The following is a 16,478-nucleotide window of genomic DNA, read 5'->3' as shown; positions in this document are numbered from 1 at the left end:
AACCAAAGCATACACATTTTGTGCAACCCAAGCAGCTCCCACCATTATTCTTATTCCTAGGGCATTTCCTTGCATTTTTCTTTTCTTCCCTTTCATCCCCCATGTTGCAGTTCATCCTAATCCACATTAGTTTTGTATTAGAAATCCTTGGAATACGACATACACAAGAGCAACCGAAACAAGTGACCATGTAAGAAGATGGAAAGTTTTTAATTCATGTGAAAGTGTAAAAGGAAATTGAGTATATGTGTTATTATAGTGGTATTACACTATGTATTACCATATTTATATAAATTGTTTGAGGTATATATCATGTTGTTACGTCATTTCTTACAGCAACATAGTAAGTTCACATGAAAACATACTGATTACAGTATCTTGTAAAATTTTAATTCCCTTAATTAGAAATAACTTCTTACTTAGACATCATGCATATGGTGACATTATCTTCAACCAAAACAAGATTAGTAAAATTAAATGTGTGAATTTCAAATCCTCCTAAACAAGACGATTTCCCTAATTGGAAAAACTCCATTTTTATATTAAGCTAGCCAAATATAATGTGACAAATATGTCAATTTCGCAACCATGATTTTCCATTTGATGTATGCATATCACAGAACGAGTAGTTGAAGAGAACAACACATACCTATTACGAGGGTAATGCAAGCAACTCCACTGATTTCGAGCTAAATAAGCGTGATGGTAAACCCAACATTGGTGTTGGTTTCGGCGTTCAAACCGGCACACCTTGCCACATTTAGTGCAAGTCATGAACTTATCTTGGTGGACAAAACCACGTCGAGCGTTACTGCGCTTCGGATGCACACCCAAATAGTACTTGAGCAGATTAGTTTTCTCTAATGATATTTTCGCGTCTTCAACCCAAACCCATACATTAATCTTCCATCTTCCTAATCCTATTGTTCTGGCGTGCTTTTCGAACTTCGTTGGGTGTACATTCACTGCAAATTAAATTTACACATCAAAGCAATCTCGACTCGACCCATCATGACTCGACCCATCGTCGTCCACCACTACACTAGATTTATATTTGTAAAAAGATGTAAAATAGAGGTGGATATGTAGCACATACCTAATTTGTAACCAGGGTTGCAGGAACACGTTATCTCCAGTTTGCCGTCAGTATAAATTTTGAGTTTCCCGGCCAAGTCTCCACATCGTTGGTCTATGCATCCGCAATCGACTTCAATGAAGTCGTGGCCTCTTTTTATCACTTGTATTCCCGCAAGTTCTTCCTCGTTGAAATGACAAATTTGAATTCCAGAGGGTGCTATCATTTCATTTCGTCTGTCTGTCGCACCAAGAAAAGTATCGTGTATGAGAATTTGATTCTTCAAGTAAATAGGTTTTTATGTAATTTCTTTCAACTCGATAATTTATTCTTCCTTTGCTTGGCTTCATATCATGTCCTTCTCATTTATGCAAATGATAAAGTTTATGAAATCCAAATATATTCATAGACCAACTAATGATTCCTATATGTGCATATATTATCACATTTGCTGCTTCATAGTGGAAAATCTAAGCGTATTTTTTTACATTTCCCTCTTAGTCTTAAAATAGAGCAAAATTTATCGATATATTACTACGGAGTATATTAGTATAATAAATGACAAATTTAATATTGCTGCATTGAGAATGAAAGAGTTTACAGGGTGTATTTGTCATAAAATTCTACCACGCATGAGGAAGCACGTGCTTTTAATTAAGCTTCTTAGCTTCTATTTGAATCTTATGTATGATCTAAACAACTATTTCTATCTTATCCCCTTGTATGAACAACTTTCAACACGTATGAAAGTTACAATGAAATAAATGTGTGTTGTCCAATATTTATACGAAATTCACGTAAACCCTTAAGTTTTTTCATTTTGTACGTGGTATCCAATCTTTTAAGTTTGTGATATGGTAAGCTTGAATTTTGATTTTCAAGTACGACATGCTCTTTTTACCATTCTTAAAATTAATTTTCAATTGAGCATAAATCGTAGACAAAAAATCAGAATTGACCAATTGTTTTTTTTAAAATTGATTAACTCTTTGAGCTCTATAATTCGATAAATAAAAAATAGTTATTCGTAAATTTAAGATCGAAGTTATGGGAGATTTTAGGTTTTTGTGAGAAAAAAAACTCTAGAAAACGCCAGTCGACATTTTTTTTCTCAAATTGTAGATTATGACAAAAATGTTTGTAGATAAAAAAATTGGACGATGTCGAATTCCGTTCCATGGGTTATGCTCAATTAAATTTTTTTAAAGCGATAAAAAAAGACATGTGTATAAAAATCAAACATAAAGGACAACATATACACAAATATAAAATACTGGGTACCATATGCAAAATGACAAAATTCAGAGGTTCCACGTGAATTTTCCGATATTTATATAAGGATCCTAACCTCAACTAGTGATTTTTTGTTGTTGTTTTTGATATTATCATCACAACATAAGTTATATTTTACTAGGTTTTTCTACGTGATACCCCTGTGTTTTTCGATTCTTATGTAGTTCCCTCATTTTTTAAAATATCACTGATACCCTTAAACTTAGTAAATAGTTCTTAAAATACTCAAACTACAAAAAATCGAACTATTTACTAAGTTTAGGGGTATCAGTGATATTTTAAAAAAAATGAGGGAACTACATATAAGAATCGAAAAACACAGGGGTATCACGTAGGAAAACCCAGTAAAATATAACATATGTTGTGATGATAATATTTATTTATCTGTAGAAAAGCCCTTCTAATCACCTTGTAACATTTGTTGCGACGGTATTTTGCTGAGGTAAGATTTTCTTACTCTACTTGTGTTAAATATTTATTTATCTGTAATGACATGATCAATACTATGTTGAGACAATGGTTATACTGAGTTATATTGCCGTAGTTGCTGTTGCAGCAGTCTTATACTGAGTCATACTGAGCCTTTGATGAGCAAAATATGTGACAACGATGTTTATACTAAGCTATTGAGTAATATACTATGCTACAACGGTCTTATACTGATATCTTGTGAAGTGGAGTTGCGGAAGTTATTTCTGTTTGATATTATTATGAGTTATGCGTAAATTATTTCTTATTGAGTTGGATGCATGCGGGGCAGCCTTGCTATGAGACATTGGTAGGCCAGGTATAGTTGCGGTTGTGGTCCTAAAGAATTGGCATGTGCGTATTGATAAGTAGGTCAGGCACAGCTGCGGTTGTGGACCTGATAAAATGGCAGGCCAGGCACGGGGATGCGGAAGCACCGTGGACTTGATGTATGTGTAAAGTAGGCCAGGCATGGTGGTGTTCGGAGTTGGTCGTGGACATGATGAAGCGTGATGTAGTATCATGTGTGGTCGTGAATCTGACCGTGTGTATGGAAGAGGGCCGTGAGCCCTTGCGTTCTCGTAATATCAGTAAATTCGTTATTGCTTGTAAATTTATATTTAGCATGTAGTTGACTGTGTTGTGTCTTGTGTAAATTATCACCTATTCCCGGGGGAGCCTGTGTTGATCCCTTCAATGATTTACGATTGAATTGGAAGCAGCTAATAAGCAGGTTTGACGTTTACTACTATTGTTGTGAGCTGAGCTGGGGTGGGATGCAAAGTTGATAAAGTGGAGTTAGTCGAGTTTCGCCTAGTTTATCACATGAACAATCATTATTTAGCCGCAATACAATATTATTATAAATTCAGCGACTTTGAAGGATTTGTAATTTTATCCGGACAAGTGTAATAAAAATAACAGTTTATTAAAAGTACTTGGTTTGTTTCCATTTGATATTCATTGCCTAAGGAAACTGAGATGATAACAATCTCTTTTAATTGGGAATGTTTATTTAAAGACTCCTACTTAAATGGGGGTGCTACAAAGACTTATTAAAAGAAGTCATTATTACTTGAAATTTCCTCTTTACAAATATTATTTTTCTAATGAAGATGGTAGAATGGTATTAAATGAATTCTAGACATTGAATCACGATTGTTTTGTAAAGATTTTGGAGATCATCGTGAAATTGTTTTTTATTGTATTCTTTCTACTGTGACATTTGCCCCATTTTCAAGATTAGACTACCATAACTGACATGGCTATGGACTTAACTGCCATGGATATGAAACATAATAAAGATTGAATATGTGGGAGATAGGTTTGAAGAAACTCTTTATATTTGTAGATCTACATGAAACTTGATTTAAAATTAATTTCAATAATGAAACCGATTAGATACTGAATGCGACAATCGTATTAATCTTGGTTGAGACATACTTGTGGTCGCGGCCCCATAAATACGATTGTTACGCCTCTAACGAAGGTTGCCTGCAAAACCTCATGACTCGGTCGTTGTTCTTTGTAGTGGCCTACATTTAATATCATGACAGCGACATCACATCGCGATTGTGTTATCAAGGTTTCTAAAGGTTACAACAAATGCATTTTTGTGCGTTACCATGGACGACTGCACTTATAGCACATCTAATGAGATGTGGTCGCGACAACTGATTATTGTGAGATCAAATTGCAAATCGAAATTTAATAGCATGGATGAAACATCTAAATTATCAACCAGATCTAAAAAATTTGACTCCTTTTTTACCAAAAAGATAATTAAGATAACCACAAATTATTTAATAAAAATAAAATCAACTAAAATCAAAATCTCAAAATAGATATTATGTTCAAAAAATTATTGAAGTTGGCTTTGAATCTTAAAGATGTGAGTCATGCAGGTTAACATTAGTATGATACTACTAAACAGTAGTAAATACCAATCGTTGGTTGGCGCAGTGGTAGCATGGGGCTGCGCTTGATAGGGAGGTCTGCGGATCGATCCCCCACAACTGCGATTGGGAGGGGTTTAAATACCGTAATCCTTGGACACGCCCCGAAATCCGGATTAGTCGGCCCAATGTGGCTCGGATTACCGGATGGTTTAGACCAAAAAAAACTAAACAGTAGTAAATAAAGCAAAGAAAAAGCACTTAAATATAATGAATATGTTTACGAAGGCGAATATAATAGAGAAATTACCTTCGTTTGATCCTCCTGGTGCAGAAATTTCAAAACCATAAACCTTAACCATACGTTCTTTAGGTGTTGTCATTTCGTTTATTGTGAGAAATGAAGGGGGAATGTTTCTCATTGGTTGTTTGCGATTAGTGTTTTTTTCCATACATTAGATTAAGTCTTATAGTACTTTATATTGGGTCTCAGTAGATTGAGATATAGAAAAAAATCAGGTTAGATATCAATATCTTCTATGTAATAATCATCTGGTGCTACCATTTTAGGAAGAAAGTCCGCATAAAAAACGTAAAAAAATCAAAGATCAATTTCAAATGTCTCTTCTTTTTGCTCTTCTTCCGATCCTTAAAAATTTTATTTTCTTGTGAAACTAACTAATTGGATTAGTATACACCTTCATCCTACTAAAAACGAAACGAGATATCATTTGTTTTACATGGCCATATTAGATATAATAGTTACGTAGCAATTGCTTTAAATTTCATATAAACTTTAAATTTCATATACAACTTATGTACTTCGACTCCTTACTTTTATGACCATATATGTGCCCAATTCGACACTCGAGGATATGAGTATATGTTCCTTATGTTACATTCTCTACCCCATCACTTTTCCACGCAAAGGCTCAAAGATAATCTTGCATGGTAAAGTAAATGGAAGGAATGTGTCCATAAAGTGTTGTGCCTTTTTACATTTTAAGCCTTACGTCTCAGATATTTCTAGTTTGATTCAAAAACTTTTTTTTTTAGGATAGGGTTCCCGTGTCTCAATATTTTTAGCAGTAGTGACACTTATACAACACTGTATTAGACAAATGCCCATGTACCGTATTAGACACTTGTTAAAACCTAGGCGACCACATCTTACTTTCCTCTTGACGTAGTGATAGCTATGATAACTAAATTTTATGTTTCTGACATGAAATGGAGAGCTTATGTAACACCCCCTTCTTACTCGGCCAAGGTAATTGGGAGATGTTACCGTCTCGGTTTTTCGAGGCAATGAAATCAGAATTACAATTAAGAAACATCATTAATAAATAAGTTTAGTGATTACAAACCATAAACGTAAACAAATGATAAATGCTAACTATACAAATTACAAGTTGACTACCATCTACGTCATCTATGCTATGCTACTCGACTTCGAGTCCAAGGTGCGGCCCAAATCCCGATCACATCAACAAGCAAAATCTGTACTCAACCTGCTCCCCATATGATCGGAAATATCATGGATCGACACAGGCCACCCCAGAAATAGGTGACAAATACAAAGACAGAAACGTCAGTTTCAATAAATAAAGTGTGACACATCTCAGAGTGTGTGAGTATGCAACATGACTATAACATGAATGAGATGCTATCAAACAACCACCACACTGGTACCGGGACACTCCCAGACGTACCCACAACTACCACGGTACCGGGACACGCCCAGACATACCGACAACCACACTGGTACCAGGACACGCCTAGATATACCAACAACCACAAATAGGTACCGGGACACGCCCAGACGTACCGGGTCCAGAAGCCAACCGGATCCCCTGCCAGACGTCGCGTCTCAACCACACGAGTACCTCGGTAAGTCAAGCTATTAATGTGAACATCCCTCTTAGAGTGGGAAGCTCCAAGAGGTGACTTAAGCGTAAGACAGTCTCCCAACCGCCTTACGTCTCCATAACAACAATTAATCTACCATGTCCCCCGACATACAAGACAATACAATAAATGCAAGATACCGTATAACATCTCAGTTACCGACTCATTCAATGCAATTAACCAATATCATGTTATAATGCAATGACCATTAAAATATGACTCACATGACCATTCAAATATATTAAAACTGAGTAGGATTAATGATCGAGGCCATTTCGTGTTCACAATTAAGCATATGTGGTCGTTGGTCAATGGTCGATACAAAACACAATTTATACTTCACAAACAACTCTACAATTAGTAAAGAGGCAAGTAAAGGTCGGATCCCAAGGGACGGGTATTGAAATGAGAATTCTATTGTAACTAGTAGTGTCTAAGGGGTGTCACAAATTGGGTTGATGTAGAAGGTTACTAAACTAAAATAACAATGAAAATAAACTAGCAAGATGAATAAAATAAGGGGTGTAAACAATTGATTAAAGGCACTAGGGTGTCATGGGTTCATAGGGGAATCATGGGATATGATCATACAAACATGTTCTCAAATTATAAGCAAGCAATTATTGTTGTGATGGATTGAGTTGGGTTATATCTTACAATCCTAGGAAAGTTTGGGTCCCGGAGCCGAATCGATTAGATTGTACAACACCTACAAGTCGACTTAATCTTTCCTACTCAACACATGCATGGTCTAACAAGACTCGAGTTGGGTTATGTCTTACAAGTCAAGTTGAAAGGATAGAAGATGATAGTAAATGCAAGGATTCATAGGCTTAGCATTTCATCAAATATAACATGTGCATGTATTAAGATCAAAACAAGCAAGCAAATAAGATATGAAAGCATATTGATTTAAGCATGAATCATTCCCCATGTTGGTTTCCCCTAATCACCCATTAAACCCTAGCTAAGAGACTACTCACTCATTATCATGTTGATCATGCTAGAAAGGTTGTCAATCATACTAACATAATGAAACATGATGAATAAATGAAAGCAATTAACAATAATTAAAAAGGGATTAAGAGATTATACCTACTAATGATTCCAATAATAAAGCAAGAATAATAGAAGTACTTGAATCCTAGATTAAGAGGTTGTCAATCTCCCAATAATAACCCAAATAATCTTCAATTACCCAAAATAAAGGAAGAACAAGAGAGAGATTAAAGAACTAAAACTTGGATTAAAACTTGATTAATACTTGATTACAATATTGAAGAGAGATTTGATTGATATTAACTACACTAATTATTGATAAGAAGAAGATGCTCCTCTAATTAGACTAATGGGGTATTTATAGTGAAAATTAGGGAGGATGCATTAGGGTTAACTAAGGGCTAAACTAGTAATTACACTTTTTAAGTTGAGCAAGGAGACTCCGGTATTTTCTGAGAGAAGGGCTTCTCTTATCGTAGCTTGAAGAATGAAAACGTGCTGTACTGAAATCCGTGCGGATGGGAGTCGGGACGGCCGGATCTGGGCTGAGGAATCCGAGCGGATCCTTGGGCAAGACGCTCGGATTGGCGAGGGGGAATCCGAGCGGATTCCTTTGAGGGACGCTCGGATTGGGCTGGACGGACGGGCGGATTGTGTACAATCCGTTCGGATTGTCCGCAGCGCGTCAATTCTTCTTCTTTTCTTCCCTTTTCTTCATGAATTCCTTGGGGATTTCCTTGGGGACTCAAGGATCCTTTCTCAACAATGCTCTTCTACTATGCTATGTACAAAGGCCTTCTAGTCTTGTCTCTCCTTGATGCTTGGTCATTGAATACGATCAATTTAGCCTCGTTTTGCCATGAAAATGCAAGATTCTTACTCCTTTCCTACCAAGGGATCAAAATCTCAAAGAATATGCAAAACAAAGAACTAAAGATAAGAAATGACCCAAATAGGCACTAAAAAGCATGGAAACAATGGTAATTCGGGGGCTAAATATGCGCCAATTATGGTCACATCAAATATCCCCAAACCGAACCTTTGCTCGTCCCGAGTAAAGAGGTGACAAAGACTAGGACCAAAACTAACCTAACCTAATAATAATAGCCGATATGAGACAATTAGCGGGTCTCACTCCGCCCCTTCAACTCACAACAAGACAACCATGAGGTAGGATGCCTTCTTGCAAGGCAAGGTGGGTCTTGCCAAAATGGCGACACATCCAAACATTAAGCACACAAAATCAAATAATGGATGCATCTACAAAAGAATAGCCACTTTCCTCATCTAAGTGGCGGAAATTATCTATAAGGGAAGCAATTCAAGGGTACACAATCCTTCATAGATGCAATTTGTTCAAACTACTAAGCCTAGAAGGATACCAATAAATCACCTCCAAAAGGTGTCAAGCTAGGGTACCTTTGTCCTCAATCGTTAAATGCTTTTGTCAAGAGTAGACTCCCTATGGTGTTAGAAACACTGGAGGATCGCGGAATTCCCCCTCTTACCTAGACAAGAAGAAGGGTCGTCCCCTCTCTACCATGCATAAAAATGGATACGATGGATAAAGGGATCGATAGATATTTGAGTTTCATTTTGGGAGTTTGCTTTCATTTTTGTTTTTCCCCCCAATTTCATTTGGCATTTGACATTTGAGAACACTTTCTTGCCATTTCTTTTGATTTTTGGCATTTCAATACTTGACAACTTTTTGCATTTCTTTTTTGAATATTTTCAAAGTCACCCCAATTAGTAACGAGGGTGCCTTGTATTTGAAGCTTAGGAGTTCTATTTTTGCTCCTCTTTTCATTTGATGCATTTTTGCAAACTTTCTTTCACTTTTCATTTCTTTGAACTCAAATTAATTTCTTTTTGTTTTGTGCCCATTCCCTTTGATGACAAAAATGTATGGTAGAACATGGATGAATGATGGAAGTATGCATGGTTTCAAGGGTCACCTTGGAATAAACGGTAGCCAAGGAGTTATCACACCACAAGGTACTCTTGACTAGGCCTTAAACCATGGGTCAAAGGATACTAGCATGACGCATCCTAGGGTGTTTTACAAGCATTCTAACAAGCAAAGTCTTAAGAATAAAAAGCATCTACTAGGGCCTATATACACTTGTCAAGCTTCCCAAATAGACGGTTTCACAAAATTTTTCTAACCATGCAAACTACATGCCATGATGCAACTAACAAATATACATCCTAATGCATGTGATTCTACCAACTAATATGCCATATAAACTAAATGCAAGTCCTAAGTTCACATTGTTGTACCGCATCAATCAAAATAAAGCCACATAGTCATTAACATAAAGAGGAAAAAGGAGATTGGAAAGATCATCCCATGCGGTCTTCAATATCCTCATGTCTCGGATGTGGCGTAGTCAATCAAAGTGAACAAGGATAAACAAACACAATATATACAAGATAATATATACAAAGGAAATGAACTTGTTTTTGGTTTTTCGATTTTTCAAATTTTTATGATTTTTGAAATTTTTCAATTTTTATGGTTTTTGAATAAAAGTTAAGTGTTAGAATTCCCATCCCCACACTAATATGGGCATTGTCCTCAATGGCCAAAATGATGGAAATTATGCAAAAATGATGCATGATTTCTATACTAAATGCAATTCTACACTAAGCTATACTACATGATGCATGCTGTTTTGTTATGACGGAGAGGATAATTTAGATTACCTCCCGTTGTGTATGCATTAACTTCCCCAAACCAAATAAGACACTATTGCTAATGTCAAAGCATGGGTATAGTTCATGCACACACTATGCTATGCATGAAACTAGATTGTCATTTTGGATTTTCAAAAATGGGAACAATAAAGAACACCTCAATGGTACCGAGGTGTGAGTCCTTTGATGTTGCTAGGACTAAACCAACAATGATCAAAATGAAATAAAATACAAAGAGATATAGACAAACCGTGGGAGAGTAGGAGTCTCCAAGGCTAGTCTTCCATCATGCTATCATCATCATCACTTCCCTCATGAGAAGTGGTCACATTGCCACTTTCCTTGACACTTTCTTCTTTGCTTTCTTCATCATCATTTTCACCATCTTCACCATCCCTTTCTTCATCTCCACTTGCTTCTTCCTCAATATTATCATCAATCTCTTCACCATTTCCAACAACCTCATTGTCTTCCACCACGTCCCTAGATGCACCCGGAAACAAGGCTTCTTTATCCGCCCAACTAGGCAAAGGACAAGATGGATCAAGGAGTCCTTGCCTAGCTAGATGTAAGAGGGGAGGATATTGAGCCAAATAAGCATTCTTCCGATCTTCATAAGCTTGCTTGTGCATGGCTTGCATAAGAAGAGTGACATAGTCTTTTCCAATTTCAACTCCTTGCGGTTTGAACTCTTCATACACAAAGGGGTAAGGCGGTATAACAATGGAAGAGGAGGGGGTTTCATGGTCACCCTTTTGTTGTTGAATGATGTACTCGGCTTCCTTGGATAGGGGAAGTAAATAGTTGGTCCGGTGGACACTAAGACGACAAATCTTCGCGGGTAAAGTGAATGATCGAGCCTCACTAGTAAGCCACCCATACTTAGTGTCAAGGGGATTGTGAGCAACCCACTTGAACTTGTTAATCATGATGGACATATCAATAAGATGGCCACCTTCCTTTGCCTTGTACTTGCTATCCTTATTGAAATTAGGATCAAAGTGCTTGGCTAGGACCGTGACAAGGCCGCCATTAACAATAACGGTTGTACCCTTCTTCCCACTATCTACATGGAGCCATCTATCAACCAATAGCCTCAAAGAATTGTAAGGCTTGGTGTGAATTCTTCCAATATTCAAAGTTGATTCAAGGAGAATAAAATCGAGTCCTGTGAAATGATTGGTGTCTTTCCTAGCAATTATGGTATTTCCCACAACTTTGTGCCATACTCTTATGCCCGGATGATGGACCAAAAGAGCACGACAAGCATGAAAATCTTCAAATTTCTTCCCGGAGATTGCCTCCCAAAGAGGCTCGGGGTCATACTTCCCATATTGCTTATAAAATTTCTCTTCATCGCTAAGACCCAAAATTTCACCCAATTCCGGAAAGGTAATGCGTCTACTAGTGTTAGCTAGACGAAACTCAATATTTTCCCTATTCTCAACTTTTGTCACTTTTAAAGAACTTAAGAATTCCAAGACAAGGGAGGGGTATGTTACTTCCTTCATTTCAAACAATTTCTTCAAACCCATGGCATTGAAAAAGGCTTTTGTTTGTTCAAGAACACCCAATTTCTCCAAAGCATCTTTACATATGAATTTGGTGGATTGAATTTGTTTCATAGCAAACTTGACAAATGTATTTCTATGGGTATCGGAAATGAAAGTTACCTCCGGATAATGCAAGAGTTGATCGATTACCGGAGTAGAAGGTGATGCTCCCATAGAAGTTTGTTGTTGTTGTTGCACTTCCAAGCTTGGTGTTGCTACCACCATTGCCAAAGCTTTCTTTGCTTGTAGAGCTTTTTGCCTTTGAGAGAGAGCCTTTGCTTTTGGTGCCTTTGTTGCCTTTGTTGCTCCCTTTGTTCTTGCCATTTGATGAACTAACCAAGTAAAGAGTCAAAAATCTTCAATTTGTAGAATGCCCAGGTCGATTTTGAAGGTGAAAGGCTTTGCCTTTATGAGAACAAAAATCGACTCAAAGGGTGAAGATTTTGTGCTTGGTTTTGATTGTTGTTGAAGATGGAGTGATTGATTTGTTGTTTGAAGGATGGTTTGATTTGTTTTTGGTGAGTTTTGTTGAGGGTTTTTGTTTTTGAGATGGAGAGGATGAGGGTTTTGATGTTGTGGGTAGTGTTTATGAATGAATGAATGAAGGTGGGATGGGTTATAAAGAAGTCGAGATTTTTCAAGACGCAGGGACAATCCGTGCGGATTGGGCGCAATCTGTGCGGATTCTACAGCTTCAAAATTTTCAAAATCCCGCCTAGAGACGGGCGGATTCTGGGGAATCCGCTCGGACTCTTCTGTGATGGGACGGGCGGATTTTGTGCAGGACGGACGGATTCTAGTCCAGAGATTTTTCTTTGTTTTTCTCAGCTGCAAAGACGGGCGTCTTCTCCAAAAGTCGGACGGATTCTATGAGACGAGACGGCGTCTTTCCGAAAATCCGCTCGGATTCTTTAACATCAAGAAATTTGCAATTTCAAAGACAGCCCAAGACGGGCGTCTTCTCGTGACGCTCGGATCTTCTTCGACGGGCGGATTCTCGGGAATCCGCTCGGATTGTCCTTGTGTACACGGATTCAGTTCTATCCGTGCACAAACGCATTCCCTTATCATTCTTTCTTTCTTTCTTTCAAATCTTGTGTTCTTCATTGTGGGGGCACTACTAAGGCATGAATAGCCTAGGCAATTGCCATCCCCACACTAAGGTAAAGCACTACACATCAATTAAAATTGTTAATCCCTCCCTCACTTCTCTCTTTTCATGACAATTATTTTGATCAAAGTAAATAAAAATCCAAAAATGACAAAAATGCAATACAAAAATTGAAATGTAAGTTAGGGAGTTAGAAATATTTACAAGTGGTGGTTTAGGGAGGACTCCACCAAACTCTCATTCTTGATGAGATGTCAAGGGGGCATGCTCAAGGTGTTGTTGATGTTGCTCAACACCTTGAAGAAGTAATCAAAAGCTTGTTCATTGTTATGGTAGAGGTCCTCAATAGACCGTGCTCCTTGTTGTTGATCATGATCGATGGCATGCCCAATGTAGGGATTAAAGATCCCTTCAAATTCGTCGTCCCAAAGACCACAAACTTCATTGAGTTGATCATTGAAAATCTCTTGCTTAGATGGAGACAACTCTCCCAATTTCTTCTCTTGGCCAATGAGGCCATCATCTTCTTCCTTGGTTGATTTTGATGAGCTTTGCAAGCTCTCCTTGTCACAATTCACTTGCTCTTTGAATGGAGCATCTTCAATTTTCTTCTTCCATTGGAGTTCCGATTTCTTCCTTTCATCTTTCCGGCTATAATGATCAATCATGAAACATGGCTCATGCAAACGAGGAGCTCTCATGGTTTTGTCAAGATTAAAAGTTATGCTTTCATCTCCCACTTCTAGAGTGAGCTCTCCATGTTTCACATCAATCACCGCACCCGCGGTGTGTAGGAAAGGTCTTCCTAAGATGATTAGAATGTTGGAATCTTCCTCCATATCAACAATGACAAAGTCTACCGGGATGAAAAACTTCCCAATTCGCACGGGGACATCTTCCCATATCCCTAATGGTGTCTTCGTCGATCTATCGGCCATTTGAAGAGTGATATTGGTGCATTTAAGCTCTCCCATTCCCAACCTTTTACTCACCGAGTACGGCATGACACTCACACTAGCCCCTAGATCACATAAGGCTTTGTTGATCGTTGTGTCGCCAATGGTACACGGTATTGAGAAGCTTCCCGGATCCTTTAACTTTGGAGGTGAACTCCCTTGAAGTATTGCACTACTCACCTTAGTGAAGGCGATAGTCTCAAGTTTCCGGATCGACTTCTTCTTTGTGAGGATATCTTTCATGTACTTTGCATAGGCCGGAACGTGATTGATTAATTCCGTGAAAGGAATTGAGACTTCTAAGTTCTTCACAATTTCCATGAACTTTCCAAGTTGATCATCAAATTTGGGCTTGGCTTGACGACTTGGAAAAGGAAGTCTAATCACAATGGGCTCCTTTTCTTTGGCTTTGTCTTCATTTTTCTTTGAACTTTCTTCTTTTGATGATTCCCCTTCTTTGGGACTTTGCACCACAACTTCATTCTCACTAGCTCTCACAACTTCATCCTCAACTTGCTTCTTCGGTGCTTCATATCTTGTACCACTTCTCAAGTGAATGGCACTAACCGTTTCATGTCTAGGGGGATTACTTTGAGGTGGTAATTGCCCCTTTTGTCTTTGTGAGCTTGAAGATGCTAGTTGGGTCAATTGTGTTTCCAACATCTTGGTGTGAGCTAGAATGTTGTTGATGGTGGTATCTTTTGCTTGGCTATCTTTTTGCATTTGAGTGAAAAATTCTTGTTGATTCTTTTGCATTTGGAGGACCGCTTTTTGGACATCAAAACCTTGGTCATTTTGGTGATTGTATGGATTTTGATTTTGGTAACCTTGGTTTTGATTGTAAAAGGGTCTTTGATTTTGATTTCTCATGGGTGGTGGAGTGTATGTTGTTTGAGGGTTTTGAACATTTTGGCTTTTGTATGAGAGATTTGGATGGAACTTGGTGTTTTCATTGTAAAACTTTGAATAAGGGGTACCACTTTTGTAAGCTTGGAAAGCATTAACTTGTTCGGTTGTTCCCCTACATTCACTTGAGTCATGACCCAAGGTTCCACAATTCTCACATATCCCACTTGGGATTGATGAGGATGCCGTCATGGCATTGACATGATGCTTTGATGTTTTTGAGTTTTCCTCAAGTCTAGCCATAGCTTGTTCAAACTTCAAGTTGATTGTGTCAATGTGAGCACTAAGTTGAGCACCCAATTGAGTAACGGAGTCCACTTCATACTTTCCTCCTCTAGTAGCCTTGCGAGGTCTACTATATTGTGAATTATGGACCGCCATTTCCTCAATCTTGTTCCATGTTTGATTGTCATCAACTTCGGTGAACATTCCATTTGATCCCATATTGAGAATGTTCCTTGAATCTTCATATAAACCATTCCAAAATTGTTGCACTAAAAACCATTCGCTAAGTCCATGGTGAGGACATGAGCGACAAATACCTTTGAACCGCTCCCAAGCTTCATACAAAGATTCTTCATCCCTTTGCTTAAAACCCGTAATTTGAGCTCTTAGCATGTTAGTCTTTTCCGGTGGGTAGAATTTTTTGTAGAAAGCTAGAGCTAACTTCTTCCAAGAATCTATTCCAAGGGTGGCCTTATCAAAGCCCTTCAACCATTGCTTTGCGGTGCCGATTAACGAAAAAGGAAATAAGACCCATCTTATTTGGTCTTGAGTCACGCCCGTTTGAGAGATAGCTTCACAATAATCGCAAAAGGTTTCCATATGAGAATGAGGGTCCTCACTAGGCATTCCCCCGAATTGGCTCCTCTCAACTAGTTGGATGAAGGCGGACTTGGCAATAAAGTTTCCGGTAAGATGTTGTGGTGTAGGAGTACCATTTGGTAAATCCTCCTCGGTGGGTATAGAGTGTGACGAGAATTTAGGCATTGTAGGTGGATTTTGTGTGGTATTGTTTAATGGGTTTTCTTCTCCTTCTATTGCGAAAGGATTGACAAACTCACTAGTGGGTTGAACAACTTCACCAACACCTCCCAAATTCCTCCTAACAAGTCTCCTATTATTCGTCAAGGTTCTTTCGATTTCACGGTCAAAAGGTAACAAATCTCTTTGTAACCTTCTAGACATGCAAAATATCAAACAACTTGAAAACAATTAGAACAAACCTTGAGGAGTTTTACTTCCCCAAGGTGAAAAAGACACAACTAATAACAATAAAAGAAATCTTAAATCAATTAAACACCGTCCCCGACAACGCGCGCCATTTTGATCGAGGCCATTTCGTGTTCACAATTAAGCATATGTGGTCGTTGGTCAATGGTCGATACAAAACACAATTTATACTTCACAAACAACTCTACAATTAGTAAAGAGGCAAGTAAAGGTCGGATCCCAAGGGACGGGTATTGAAATGAGAATTCTATTGTAACTAGTAGTGTCTAAGGGGTGTCACAAATTGGGTTGATGTAGAAGGTTACTAAACTAAAATAACAATGAAAATAAACTAGCAAGATGAATAAAATAAGGGGTGTAAACAATTGATTAAAGGCACTA

General features: G+C 37.9%; 1 non-coding gene across 1 annotated transcript; it reads left to right on the top strand.

Annotated features, from left to right (window-relative positions):
• The first annotated feature begins 15,375 nt into the window (after positions 1–15,375).
• Positions 15,376–15,482, top strand: LOC141626058 (small nucleolar RNA R71). The gene has a single exon (XR_012535787.1). It is a non-coding gene; the product is annotated as a small nucleolar RNA R71 (small nucleolar RNA).
• Positions 15,483–16,478: the final 996 nt, after the last annotated feature.

Source organism: Silene latifolia, chromosome X, assembly GCF_048544455.1.
Source record: "Silene latifolia isolate original U9 population chromosome X, ASM4854445v1, whole genome shotgun sequence".
Taxonomy (NCBI): Eukaryota; Viridiplantae; Streptophyta; class Magnoliopsida; order Caryophyllales; family Caryophyllaceae; genus Silene; species Silene latifolia.
The sequence above is the reverse complement of the archived record's forward strand: the minus strand, read 5'-3'. Positions and strand labels throughout refer to the sequence as shown.